This window comes from Pongo abelii, chromosome 14 (assembly GCF_028885655.2).
Source record: "Pongo abelii isolate AG06213 chromosome 14, NHGRI_mPonAbe1-v2.0_pri, whole genome shotgun sequence".
NCBI lineage: Eukaryota > Metazoa > Chordata > Mammalia > Primates > Hominidae > Pongo > Pongo abelii.
The window spans coordinates 92,552,901-92,568,710 of record NC_071999.2 but is presented as its reverse complement, the minus strand read 5'-3'; the positions used below and the strand labels follow the sequence as shown (position 1 = coordinate 92,568,710).

Here is a 15,810-nt window from a genome sequence, read left to right as displayed (position 1 = left end):
AATGTTATTGATAAACTTCACATGATAAAATGTCTTTAAACATAAAAAGTAAAAATACTCAAATTCTATAAAAGAAGAAATGGCTTCAAGTTGCATGTTCAAAATTGTTTTTTTCATTTTATGCTGGGATGAAAGCTGAGCATTGGAAAATAATTGTTGCTACAAGTGATATGATATACTACAGTTTCTCATACTTATACTCATACAATATAATAAGTAGATTCATACTAAAGAGTAAAAACTGTTTTCATTAAAAATGTTGGTGTGTATGTCATATTTTATAACAAAAGTATTAAGGTTAAAGTATTGAATTTATTGTGATTTGGTTACTTTAATACATAAAGAACATTTAATTTCAATATCTTAATGATTAGAAAATTTTTAAAGCATACACATTAAATGTATTTATCAGTTCTAATAATAATTTTGTTTATAATATTCCTGCTATTTAAGCACATATTTAATTTTTAGCTGCAATCAATTTCCTGCAAAAGATTGTAATTTTAAAATGGTCATAAAGCAGTAAGTCTAGGAAACTGTCTTAACAATAATATTGGTTTTAATAAAGTAGGCAAAATGCAAGCAACATACCAAGCGTAATTGATAAAGCTCTAAAATATATTCATATAGCTACACATAAGTCATTAAAATTCTTCTATATGATGATAGCCCATTTAGATAATACAATCATTGGCTTTACAGAGTATATTTTAAATGTTTTAGAAAGAAAATTTTTATGGTTTTAGTCTTCTGTAGGTATAAAGCGTTGGTTGAAACCTTATTGTGCATGCTAATACACATGATATTCAAATAAATCATAAAACTACAAGAGAACATATATATGCTAAATATTTTGGAGTGTTTTAAATTGTAATGAGTATTACAATCTATCTCTGTAGGAGAGATTAATATTTAACTAACAGTCATAGGTTAAAAAGGGGGAGGAAATTAACCCAACCTAGTGTTAATGCTCAGATATATACATGTAGACATATACACAGACTATTTTACATATATAGTGTAAATATTTATATGTGTGTGTAGTGTATTTTATATGTGTATGTGTGTGTGTGTGTCATTGTGTGCATATATGCACATATACACAATATGGTGCTTTAGCACCAGAATGTTTAGGTTTAAACTTCAGCCTCACCCTTTTGGATTACTAATGCATCAGGCTATTTACATACATTTTCCCACTTCATGTCTAAACTGAGGATAATTATAGTACCTATTATACAACTAAGGTAAATATATATGTATGTATCACACTTAGAATAATGAATGATGCTTGTAAGTACTACATTAGGCTGGGTCCAAAAGAACACCAAGGATTAATTAATAATAAAGTAAAATAAATAAACAAGTCAACAAGTCAGGAGTGTGTTTAATTTGTTTAATTCAATATTGTTTTTTATTAACCCTTTCAACAGCAGAGTACTAGCTCAACTCTGTATTTTAATGAATTTTTTTCTTGATGCTGTTTTGGAATAAATACCAGTTCTTGACATTATCTCTGTTGCATGTAGATGAGTAGAAGTTGAAAATGAATATCAGGCCACAAAATAACTATCACGTCACATCCTGATGGGTGATTGTTTGTAAGGTTTCAACACGCCTGAATCAGGTCCAGCATTAAATATTCAAAGACCTCTAAGCACTAAATTAAGATTAATTAATCAAAACTCACCATGAGAAACTGTGGCATTCAGATGTGCTCTCTGCTTGAGCCCAGGCTGGACAATCTGTCCACCTCAAATCAGTTTCTGAAACATTGCCACTTAAATCTCTGCCTTTCTGTATTCTCAACTTTCATCAGTATTTACTACTTCTTTGAACTCATTGAAACAATTAAGGAAAAAAAGAGTCAGATTGTCGCTAAAAGAGGCTACTGAATTGAGGGAATCATTACACAAAACGAATAGTTTATAAATTTTAAAATAATTTTGTCAATCTTTCAAGTTCATTTCTCCTAAAGCAATATAGCTATGCTAATATTGTAAAATGTACATAGCATCACTAGTACTGCTAGCACTTGCCTGTTGAGTTACAATGTTGAATAATATTATGTGAAGTTTGTTTTATGTCCAAACAGAATTTGAAAGTCTCCCCTACTAACATGTCTAGTTCATAACATTTGTTTGCATGATTTTAAATTTTATTTAGATCCCATACAAGTTTATGATGTGTCAAGTGGCAGCTGTGTCTCTGAGGGGTGCCATGATACGCCAGATAAGAATCACTCCTCTAGAATATAAACAATTGCATGGCAAAGCAATCATGTTCATAATCAAAATGCCATAGATATAAATTCTGAAAGAGTTGTTATATTTATATTTTTTATTAGTTTCATTTCAGTTTTATTAAATATACTTCATTTTTGAAACTCAAAAGTTACATGACATGCTCTTATAAAATAAGCTGTGAAAAATAATACTCTTTAAATAACTTTTTAAATCCCTAATAAAATATACAGAATATAGACTAAATATTTTTGAAATTTGATTATGAAAATATAATTATTGATTATATATGTGTGTTTGATTCAAACTCTTATTTAAAAAACAACAATTCCATATGAGTAGAACTTGCAGATTAGTATATACCTTGCAGAAAAAATGTTGAAAACATAATTTTCACATTCATATTTTGTTAATGACTTCTCTTCTGAAATTACAAGCAAATATTCTAACATTTTTGTGATTTAAAATGAACCCTTATCATTTCTGTTGGTATTATCTGCAAAGTAAAATAATATTTCTTACTGCATTTCACAGAAATAAAACGTAAAATCTCTACCCAACATTTTCAACTTTTGAAAAACCAAATTACCACCTGCAAAATCCAGTAATAAAATATAAAATGGTGTAAATTGCTTTGTATGTCCTGATTTAGTGGTAGATTTCCTTTAACTTCAAGAATAATGTAAATATTTATGTAATTCAGTAACATTGATATAAAATAACTGGTACTAAGTACAAATACATATTTTGGGTTTTGTGCATTTGCTAACCTATTATAATAGTTTTGCATATTCTTCTTTGATACCATCCATCATCTTTGATGGTATTCTTTAAGCATCACCTTGCTTTTCTTCTAAGTTTTTCCACACTTTAAAAGTAGATTTATGAAAATAATCTATGGCTTTGTACATAGCATAAATCTCATCTTCTAAAGAGTTTAAAATAGATAGCAATATCCTTAATGTTTTCTCCTAAGGAATTCTGTTATGCTCTAGCTTATGACTACTTCTTCAAACTATACTCTTCACAACCTAATACCCATTTATCATGGCAAGTAATATGCTATCAATTTTGAGATCCTTATGCCTCTCCATATCAACCATGCTGTTTTAATGTCTTTATACTTAAAATTCTTCTCCCTTCTTCACAAATTCCCACCTACACTCTATATGCTTTGGATACTTCCAATATATTTCACACTTAAAGTTATGTGCCTCTTTTAGAAAAACATCATTTCCCAAAGTTCATACAGTTTTGCTGAACTATAATTGCTTTTGCAATTTTAATTTCAGTGAATTAAAAAATAATGTACCATATGAAAATAGCACAATATCTACATCATTGGGTATGTATAATTTATGTGATGTAATTTTAAATTTGACTGGCATATTTTTAAGAGTTCAATATATGTTACCTATTCTTATTTCATTATTAATGTTTATTTTCATGTATTATATTAACTTGCAACTACAAGAAAAAATAATTCTGTGTTCTTTTAAGAGAAACTTATAGGGAGAGAACACGTCATTTAGTAAAGCACTTTTATAAATCAATTGAAATAAAAAGAGAGTTCATGAGAGAAAGTAATTTCCTGAGGAGACAGGCAATACAAGATAGCTAATGCCCTCTGCCTTAAAAAAGAAAAGGAATTTAGAAGCAGCTTAGAGTAGAGGAAAGAGGAGAGTGTTGAATTGGCTGAGAACCATGGCAAACTGACTGCAGTACTTTTGAGAAATGGGATGTCTGCAACTGAAAATTAAATTATTTGTTTTGTTGCTATTCAAATCCCCTGTGACTCACCTCAAAAATGAACTTATGGGTTTGTGCAATACGCAGGGACAGGTAGTTGATTTTTGTCTTTTTTGGTTTGTTTATTTTGTTGGATTTGTCTATATTAATTATGAAAAGGGGCCAAGATCCAACTTCTACTCTATGCCAGATCAGAAATAAGGACAAAGCTGTGGGTTGGAGAATATACATTCAGACGGGAGGGAAAAAAAAGAGCTAGAGAGACCATGATATAACCTAAACCTTCCAGTATTTGGAGAAATAGTGGACAAAACATGAATAGGGTTGCTTTAAATTACATTTAGATTTCAATTGTCGGAGAAACCGCAGCTTAAATCTGGATTACATTTACATCTACCAAAAGGACCATAAGAATGTTTTACTTGTCTGCCTCTTCTATTAAACTGTTTGGTTTTGAAGAAAGAGCTGAGAACCTTTTTATACCTATGTCGTTAATAACTAACATAGAATCTGGTGCAGGTGTTCACCCACAAATATGTGTTTTGAATTTAATCTATTCACTGTCAAACTCAGGAAAAATGATGTGACCATAGACTCATAACAAGTTTTCGTTTTTTACTATGATTCTCTTCATAAATTCACTGCCAACTTTTTGCTCCTGCCAAATCCTGTTTATATTGAGATATTGCTGATACATAGCAAAGTTTGTTTTCAGCGTTGTTTTTGTTCATAGATGGCATCATTTTTAAAAGCATAGCATCCTTTTTCTTTGTAATCAGGTAAGTTTAGCTGCTAAAATGTATGCTGAGAAGGCAGTACAGAAAAACAAATTTCATAGAATTTGACATATAAATTTCTTTGTAATAAAATGATAATTCATAATGAGTTTTAATATTTCCTCTATAGACTTAGGAATGTATATTCTCACCTACGAATTTAAAAATAAGAGATTTTTTGAAAAGAAAATTATTTCATAAATTCTCAACAATATGTGTTATGTGGGTAATCAAATTCATAACTATAAAAATGCAGTAATCTGAATGTGTAAACATTTATATTGTTGGGGTTTTATAACTTTTGCCATGATTTATATAGTTTTGTCACAGTACTTATTCCTGTTTTGGAAAAAAGGTTGATTCTAAAATATAAAAATTCATGTGATTTATGCTACTTTGCAAATAATTTTTGCTATGGAAAGAAGAATATTAGTGCCACAATTCCTTCTCCCAAAGCCCAATGGCATACATAATGACCCTATACATTTGGTAGCAATTTCTTATTTCCTGGTTTTGATTTTCCTTGATTTTAAATTCATAAATTTATATTATTAAAAGTAACAATATGCAGTCTCCCATCTTTGGGCGTATCCACATTGAGTTATCTTCTCTATTACATGGAAATCTCTTCTTTGGTGATCACCCTTCCAAGAAGCCTCCTGCCCTCTTCTTCAATCAGTAAAGTCTCATTTAAAGGCTTTCTGCCAAAGCATCATTCTGGGACTTCTTTTCATTATTTTTCTTGGTTAGAACTACACTCCTCGGTATTCTGGGTTTTTTTCCCCCAATTTTTCTCTATTATTTGGCTTGAATATATCCCCATATAAATTCATTTAAAGGAAGAATGGAATATCAAAAACACATAATAGTAGGACATTTATTGGTACATTCATTTATATATTAAAAATAATTTCCCTCTGAATTATTTCCTCTAACACTTGGTGTACCTGACAGAAAATCTATTGTCAGGTTGATAGTTGCGCTTAGGTAACTCAACTGTTTTATAATTAATTTTTTAAATATTAAGCTTATTGCTTATTCAATTTTAGATTTACAAAAAATTGTGAAGCTACTATAGAGTTCTCACATACCACACACTCAGTTTCTTCTGTCATTTACCTGTTACATTAGTATGATGTATTTGTGATATTTCATGTACCCACAGTGATATAGTTATTAATTTCATTAGTTATACCTAATGTCCTTATTCTGTTCCAAGATCCAATACAAGATATCACATTTTGTTTGGTTGTCATGTCTCCTTAGGCCTCTCTTGGCTATGATAGTTTTTTCATACTTTCATTGTTTTTGATAACATAGAGAGTGTTGAGGAGTGTTGGTTAGGGATTTACAGAATGTCCCTCAATTAGGATTTTTCAGGTGTTTTTCTTATGACTGGACTAGGGTTGTGGAATTTTGAGAGGAAGACCACAAAGATAAAGTGCCATTATCTTTCATTTATATCAAGGGTCCATACTATCAACATGATTTATGACTGCTAAGGTTGAATCGTGGTTGAGGATTGTCAAGTTTCTCAATTGTAAAATTATTTTTTTCTTATTTCCCTACTGTAATTTTTATTAAGAAGTCAAGATGTGCAGCCCACACTTAAGAAGTAGGTAGTTGTGTTCCACCTTTTTTGAAGACCAAATATCCACATAAATGATTTGGAATGTTTCTGCTTAGAATATCTTTGTGTTCCCCTTTATTTATTTGTTTATTCAATCATTTGTATATAACATTATATCAGTATAAACTTATGAATGTTTGTTTTCTATTTTGAATTACAATCAATACTAGTTTGTTGCTCAACTTATTTCAGCTTTGGCCTTTGGAAATTCTGTCAGTTAACTCTTTTGTACCTTTGAAACACTCCAATCTTTTTTTTTTTTTTTTTGTACCCTTTTTACTTACTGGCACTAAAAGATGCTGTAGCATCACTTTGTGTATATTTCCTGCTCTAGTTCTGGAGCCAGACACAAGCTTTTATTTGGGTGTTAAAATTTATGAGTGAAGATGTGTGTTTCTCTAGAAGCTTTAATATTCTTTAATTTTGTCACACTGTATTGTAGGGTGTTTTTTTCATTCATATACTAATAATACAAAGCATTTTATTCTGAAGGCTTATGTCAGTTTTTATCTTTAGAAGTCTTTTGTTTTTCATTGATAATTATCTTATTTGACTCTTCCTTATTATCGTATCCTTTTTCATGCTTTTTATGAATGCATATTTTCTTCCTTTAACAATTCGTTTTTATTCTCCTTGATTATTTTTGTTTTTCTCTAACTGTTTAAATTGATCTCTCTACTTTATTCTATTAGCTTTTTCTTGTTTGTTTTTTCAGTCAGATTGAAGGAAACAAGACTTGGTTTATTTGACTAGCTGCTGTGGTTTTCCTTGGTTGCTATGTAAGTAGGTCTGCTTCCTGAATGGACTCCTCTCATGAACGGGAAGTTGGAGCTCCTTTTTTCTGAGACTGTGATTGAGAGCTCTTTAGAGTGCAATTTAGGAGTATTATTGTCTATCTTATGTGGATATTACAAGAAGCAAGTGCTGTATCCTGGAGAAACAAATGCTGACTTTCCTGCCTTGCTTTTTGTGGTTTAATTCTAACCAAGAGTTTAATTACTTCTGCTAGCAACTCTGTAAGCTGAAATGGACATGAATATTATAAGAAGTGACTGGAATGCTCTACTGTTGACTGCCTTTCAAGTAAATTCCCAATACTTTTTACTTCAGAGATCTTACAGGTTAACTTTGATAGGAAGATCTTTATGATTCTCTTGAGACAAATGACTTTCACCTTTATGAAGAGTCCTTATGCGATAATACTGTATTGCGGCCTCTTTCTTTTTTTTTTTATTATACTTTAAGTTTTAGGGTACATGTGCACAACGTGCAGGTTAGTTACATATGTATACATGTGCCATGTTGGTGTGCTGCACCCAGTAACTCATCATTTAACATTAGGTATATCTCCTAATGCTATCCCTCCCCCATTCCCCCGCCCCACAAGAGGCCCTGGTGTGTGACATTCCCCTTCCTGTGTCCGTGTGTTCTCATTGTTCAGTTCCCACGTTTGAGTGAGAACATGTGGTGTTCGGTTTTTTGTCCTTGCGATAGTTTGCTAAGAATGATGGTTTCTAGCTTCATCCATGTCCCTACAAAGGACATGAACTCATCAATTTTTATGGCTGCATAGTATTCCATGGTGTATATGTGCCACATTTTCTTAATCCAGTCTACCATTGTTGGACATTTGGGTTGGTTCCAAGTCTTTGCTATTGTGAATAGTGCTGCAATAAACATATGTGTGCATGTGTCTTTATAGCAGCATGATTTATAATCCTTTGGGTATACACCCAGTAATGGGATGGCCGGGTCAAATGGTATTTCTAGTTCTAGATCCCTGAGGAATCGCCACACTGACTTCCACAATGGTTGAACTAGTTTACAGTCCCACCAACAGTGTAAAAGTGTTCCTATTTCTCCACATCCTCTCCAGCAACTGTTGTTTCCTGACTTTTTAATGATCACCATTCTAACTGGTGTGTGATGGTATCTCATTGTGGTTTTGATTTGCATTTATCTGATGGCCAGTGATGATGAGCATTTTTTCCCGTGTCTTTTGTCTGCATAAATGTCTTCTTTTGAGAATTGTCTATTCATATATTTTGCCCACTTTTTGATAAGGTTGTTTGTTTTTTTCTTGTAAATTTATTTGAGTTCATTGTAGATTCTGGATATTAGCCCTTTGTCAGATGAGTAGATTGTAAAAATTTTCTCCCATTCTTTAGGTTGCCTGTTCACTCTGATGGTAGTTTCTTTTGCTATGCAGAAGCTCTTTAGTTTAATTAGATCCCATTTGTCAATTTTGGCTTTTGTTGCCATTGCTTTTGGTGTTTTAGACATGAAGTCCTTACCCATGCCTGTGTCCTGAATGGTATTGCCTCGGTTTTCTTCTAGGGTTTTTATGGTTTTAGGTCTAACATTTAAGTCTTTAATCCATCTTGAATTAATTTTTGCATAAGGTGTAAGGAAGGGATCCAGTTTCAGCTTTCTCCATATGGCTAGCTAGTTTTCCCAGCACCATTTATTAAATAGGGAATCCTTTCCCCAGTTCTTGTTTTTGTCAGGTTTGTCAACGATCAGATGGTTGTAGATATGCAGCATTATTTCTGAGGGCTCTGTTCTGTTCCATTGGTCTGTATCTCTGTTTTGGTACCAGTACCATGCTGTTTTGGTTACTGTAGCCTTGTAGTATAGTTTGAAGTCAGGTAGCATGATGCCTCCAGCTTTGTTCTTTTGGCTTAGGATTGACTTCTCAATGCGGGCTGTTTTTTGGTTCCATATGAACTTTAAAGTAGTTTTTTCCAATTCTGTGAAGAAAGTCATTGGTATCTTGATGGGGATGGCATTGAATCTATAAATTACCTTGGGCAGTATGGCCATTTTCACAATATTGATTCTTCCTACCCATGAGCATGGAATGTTCTTCCATTTTTTTGTATCCTCTTTTATTTCACTGAGCAGTGGTTTGCAGCCTCTTTTAATTAACATAGTTTAAAAGCATGTTTATAGAATGCATTTGACTATTGATAATAGAGGTTCTGAGTAACTCTGACTTAGCATTTACAATTACCATTATTTATTTAACAGAATGTATAAATGTGGGATAACTTGTCTGTGCATGATGTGATACCTTCATTTTCTAGTCTGCCATCATCTGAGTGTAAGTGATGCTTCCTCACATGATCAGAAGAGAGCTGCCACAGGTACATGCATCACATTTACTCAACCATATTCATAGGAACCAGTGAGGCCTCTCTCTCTCTCCTTCCACTCTCTTTCTCTTTCACTTTCTCTCTCTCCTGCCACCCCCCCAACTTCACCTTCCCTTCTCCTTCTCTATTCTGAGGGTAGAAACAAATCCTAGTGTTGCCAGCAGAGGCCAGATAATATGTGTGTGCATAAATTGATCATGGGCAAAGTAGAAAGGGATACCGTCATTGATTTACGCTTATCATAGTTTCCTTTCCCAGGTGCAAACCTCCTTAGTAAAACTGGATTTCTGTTAGCAAGTAACAGTAATATGTAGGCAACCAGTATCATTGGCCACCAAGGTTTATCTATATTCTACCTCAGAAAGAATTATTGGACACTTTTCTCTCTACCTCTACCCTTTTTATTATTACTAACTTGTCCTATTTTATGACCTCACATTTTTATTCTAATGTATTTTCAGGTTAAAAAGGAGTCTGCCATTTTAAAATGGAAAGTCTGTACTATTTGAATAAATTACCTCTGGGAACTAGAGTTCTGCCTTGCAGGAATTATCAGCCACATCATGAACTGAATAAAAATAGTAAAACCAAACAACGAAAAAAGAAATTTTCCATTGTATTCAGTAATGGCTCCCTGATGATGATAAAAATGTATCTACACATGAATTAGTATTAAAAAAAATCAGAATTTTTCTTTTTATTTTACATTTATTGTATATGCAAATTTGAATACTAGAATGTGTTTTTATTTAATTCATTTAGATGATTTTTTTCTACCTGGGAAAATAATAACTTCATTTCAGAGTTGCAAATATGCAGAGTACATGTACACATTTTAATATTTTCTTCTGAAAATCATAAAAATTCTTATTGATTATATTGAGAATGTGTTTTCATAAGTTATGCTACATAAAATATGAAATCAAACATTATTATTTAGTTGTTCTGAGAAATTTGTTTAAAAACTTAGCTTATTCACAAATAAATGCCCTCACCAAAAAATGAAATAATATACTTGATTAAATATATTTTATCATGTTGGTGTAATTAACAATTTAGAACATAGTCCCATATTAATGCACCAGTCAATATGCTCCTGAAATTAAATGTCATTCCCACTAATACCATTTCTTTGGGCTTCTAGGCCATGGACAAGTTAAAATGAAACAACTTAATGGGCATAATACATCATCTGATAAATTAAAATATAGCTAATTTTTTAAAGAATATAATTCCTACAGATAAAAAGCAATCAAAATGAGACAAAAGTAGGAGAGGAAATGGAGTGCTGCAACTTTCATGGATAATATACAGAAACATTTACATATGAAAATGCTTCAAGTATCAATGTAATTTTTCTTTGGCTTTAATAAAATGGTAACTATGGAAGGATCTTTATAAATGAAGGCTTTGAGCAGCTTAATTACAGTAACATAGAATCACCCTTTTAGTTGTTAAATAAAAATTGTGTAAGGAACTCTGTCATTATATTTTTAATAATGCATTCAAATTGAAATGTTTAGACACTTTTAGCATTTAGCAATTTTCTAAGAGTAAGTCATCAGGTTAAAAATTAACATATTTCTTCAATGCAGGATAATTTAGTTACAATTTACATAATTTACTTAACACAGATACTTTCTGAAACATTCAATTTTTTAACCTTTAATGAAAATCTAATGTCTTAGTAATAATGTAGTATTCTCTGAAACTGATAATTTGTAGAAATTATCATGTAATTTATCTTCTTGCTTTCAGTAATCAACAAGTTTCCATCATTTTTGTGGAAGTATTAAGTTAAAAATATTGCTCCTCTAAGACTATGAAATCACTTTAGATTTTAAATGTGTTTATATAGTGCTCTAAAATGCATACATTGCAAAGAGAACAATCACATGAATAATAACAAATTATTTTTAAAAGTCATTCTATTCAATTCTACTTCATTTTTTAACTTGCCTATGAAAGTTTTTTGATCACTCACAAGTCTCAGTAAATATTAATATGATATTTCTTTGGTAGAGCATTTTAACTGCCATATATTAGTTTTTGTTAGAAAAATAAAGTCACATAATTTACCAAATGAAATTGATGATTTCATGAAAAAATTGAGGTCAGAACACAATAATTACTTACATTTTTTCTAATTTGAGTTCTTTGTGAACCTGCAGATTTTTGAAAATCTAGCAAGAGTTTAGGCAATTACAAAATTAACATCCATTGAGCAGTTTAATACATTAAACATAATAGTCGAAAGTATTTGGGCCAGGCGCGGTGACTCACGCCTGTAATCCCAGCACTTTGGGAGTCCAAGGCAGGCAGATCATGAGGTCCGGAGATCAAGACCATCCTAGCTAACACGCTGAAACCCCGTCTGCACTAAAAAATACAAAAAATTAGCCAGGCGTGGTGGCGGGCGCCTGTAATCCCAGCTACTGAGGAGGCTGAGGCAGGAGAATGGCGTGAACCCGGGAGGCGGAGCTTTCAGTGAGCTGAGATCGCTCTACTGCACTCCAGCCTGGGCGACAGAGCGAGACTCCATCTCAAAAAAAAAAAAAAAAAAAGAGAGTATTTGGGCACTAGTTATCTAATATGTAATGGTAAAAGGGTTTTCTTCTTTAATAATTCTTAAGTTCTAACTCATGTCTGAGAATTTTATGATTTTAAGACATTGTTTCAAACAGAAAATCATGAAATAAAATTCTTAATAATTATGTTGAGGGCAAAGATTAGTAGTAGAAAATATGAATATATAATACATTTTTAAGTGTAGTGGGTTGGAGAGTGATTCCCAAATATGTGTCCACTCAGAACCTCAGAATGTGACCTTATTTGGAATAATTGTCTTTGCAGATGTAATTAGGATAAGAATTACAAGATGAGGGATCATTTACATTTTGAGAGATCCTAAATCCAATGACTAGATTCCTCATAAGAACTATAATAAATGAGGACCTACAGAGACAGAGGAGACAGGAGAGAAGATTAAGTGATGAGAGAGGCAGAGATTATAGATATGCTTTCACAAGCCAAGAAACTCTAGGAGCTAATTTTAAGCTGGGAGAGGCACTTCCAGAGCCTTTAGAGAAAGGGTGTCATTGCCAGCACCTTAATTTCAGGCATCTGCCTGCAGAATCATGAGAGATTACATTTCTATTGTTTTAAACCACCAAGTTAATGGTAATTTTTTATGGCGGTCTGAGGAAACTAATGCATGAAGAATTGTCTCTTGATTTCACAGCACATTAAAAAGAGTAATCTTATTTTTTACCAAGCGAAAACATGATGTTTGTATACACACACACACACACACACAAATATATATATATTGTCTCATATATATATATATATATATAGTGACTCCTTGCCCACAAATCCATGATTTTCAAATCCCCCAAATCTGAAAACCTAAAGTTGTTTTGCTTTGGTTTTGGTAAGTTTGAGATCAACTCCACTGGGAGCATTGACTAATTGAATTTCCTAAAGTGATAAAAAATAATTATTTTGATTATACAGTAATTTTACATTTTATGACTGAAATGTGAAATAACATGTTGAGACACTAATAAAAATTTAAAATCAAAACTTGAATTAAAGTTTAATAACGTGATATTGTCCATATATACAAGGCAAATGATGTGATGAATATATTAAAATGGGAAAAAGGAAATTTCCCTAGAATCGAGGAAATATGCAATAGCTGGCTTTATATTGAACTTCATTCATCATTGATGAAGACTGTCTCTAATACTTTCTCATCCTTAAAGTATCACCATTATTTTATAACCCTGTCTTAATGCTGTTTAACTTGAATAAAATATTAAATTTTCTGTTTTTACATTTGTTTAATGTTTTAATCTTTCATCAATTTATTCACTTTACATTCTCAGAAAAAATATGTATATTTATTATATATATGTATCCATATATCTTTATATGCCAATATCTGCATGTGTACCTATATGTGTGTATGTCTCTGTGTATATTCAAAATAGGTTGCCAGAAAAAAATATAGGACACCCAAATAAGCTTAAGATTTGCATAAGTAACACATTTTTAATATAAATATTCCCTAATTATTACACTGCACATTCTTATTCCAAACAACAAATTGTGATGGTATTAGCAAAATGTATAGCATAGGTACTCATCCCTCCACCGCACCCAAAAAAAAAAAAAAAAAAAAAAACTGTCAGAATCAATATCGTGAGAACTCTGGAAAGTAGTTAAAGGTTAGCAGCAGCCAACCAAACAAACTTTTTAAATAGCACTTAAAAATGATAGAAAAGTTTTGTAGTGTTCTTACTTGTTCTTGCTGTTCCTCCACCTCCCTGCCTCAGTGACGGTCTTGGACATGGCAGCCCATGTTCCCAGAGTGGTCTGATGGTCCTTTGTTCCAGAAGTAAATTAGATCTTATTTCAAATAGTAGTGTTTGTCCATTGTGACATTCTGGGAGTTCCTTAAGGGACTCAGGCAATTTGCTTGCCTTTGTTTCATGTAACTTAGAACTCTCAGGCAGAAAACTGGCTGTACAGAGGGAATTCCTTTAAATGACTGTACAGAGAATGAATAACTCACTGCCACTTATGGCAAACAAGTAAGCAAGCTAAAAACCTGAGAGGAAAAGTTGATAATCTCTTTGAGAAATAAGGAAATGGAAAAGTTTCCACGTGTTCATACACGTGGTTTCAAGAAGCCACACACATGCTTAAAGTAGAACACATACTTAGGAAACACTACGGGATTCAGCTTTTACCTTTACTCATCTCTAGGTTCAGAACAAGCAAAAATTAAGACTATTGCATAGTTTCACGTGGTCTTGCTAGGTCATTAAAGGCGTGCCCCAATGACAGATAATCTGTAACTACTGAGTCAGGTTTTCTTTTTTTTTTTTTTTTTCTTCTGCCTTTCAATTTTTCTTTATGTGTCCTTTATTTTCTTTCTTTCTTTTTATTTTCTTACTTTCTTTTCTTTCTCTCTCTTTATCTTTCCTTTTTCTCTCTGTCACTTTCATATCCAACATTTTAAGGAAATCTCTGCCAAACACTAGCTGACCACTATCTAAAAAACTTAGAGACTTCAGAAACCACTGATAAACTAAACACAACAAAGAATACAGACTTTATGAAGAAAGTTTAGAAAAGTCAAATAAAAATAAAATTACAATATACAGCAAATTATATGTAACAAACCTGGAAGAGAAGAAAATATCTAATGTTATGCTGCCACATTGTGATACTAAAAATATTTGGATTTTAGAAAATATTATAAGTTATATAAAAATAAAAAAGAATGGCCTTTTGCAGGAGAAGTTAAAGAAAGTGACCCCGAGGAAGCACACATATTGGTCTTCTAGACAAATATTTGAAATATAGTCTTAAATGTGCTCAAAGAGATAAAGAAAGCCATGGACAAAAAGCTAAAGGAGGCCTGGGGAAGAGTATCTCATAACTTGTTTTTAAGTTTTACAGGTCTTCAGACAAAGAAGAATTTTAGCGCCAGATGAATCATACCCAGAGTCTTACCTGTATCTGATTTAAATAATATTTGAGTGTTCTTGAATTGATATTTAAATGAGTTGTTGGGCTAGAGTTGATGTTGGAATGATTTAAACCTTCTGTGGATTCTCGGATGGGATGAAAATATTGTGCATGTCGCAGATTGTTATCGGTTACATTGTATCTCCAAAATTAAATGTTCAAGTTCTAATCTGTAGTACCTGTAAATATAATCTTACTTAGAAATAAGATGTTTGTAGATAGAAACAAGTTAAGGTCATAATGGAGTAGGGTGGGCTCTAATTCAGTGACTTGTGTCTTTATAATAAGGAAATTTGAACAGAGACACAATGGTAGACAGTGCTAGCAACTGGAATGAAGTGTGTAGAAACCAAGGAAAGGCAAGGATTGTTGGAACCACCAGAAACTGGGAAGAGGCATAGAACAGATGCTCTTTCAGAGTTGCCAGAAAGAACCATCCCTGCCTACACTTTGATTTAGGACTGCTGTTCTCCAGAAATGTAAGATAATACATTTATGTTGTTTTAAGACATGCAGTTTGTCGTAATTTGTTACAGCAGGAAACTAAAAAAAGAATTAAAACCATTGCTATTAATGAAAGACATGCTTTTACATACAGAATGCACACACAAACATACAACTATTTATTAGGTTCAAAAAGTAAATTCAGAAAAGTTGCAGGGTAAAAGATTTACATGCAAAAATCAATTGTATTTATATATAAAAGCAATGACCAA

The 15,810-nt window shown here is 32.1% G+C and overlaps 1 long non-coding RNA gene across 1 annotated transcript in view; it reads right to left on the bottom strand.

Moving 5' to 3' along the window:
- The window catches only part of LOC129049694 (uncharacterized), a 45,146-nt gene extending 31,185 nt beyond the window's left edge, over positions 1–13,961 (bottom strand). Inside the window, exon 1 of the long non-coding RNA XR_008512948.2 lies at positions 13,860–13,961. This is a non-coding gene — a long non-coding RNA (uncharacterized LOC129049694). The remainder of the gene's footprint in view (positions 1–13,859) is intronic.
- Between the last annotated feature and the right edge of the window lie 1,849 nt (positions 13,962–15,810).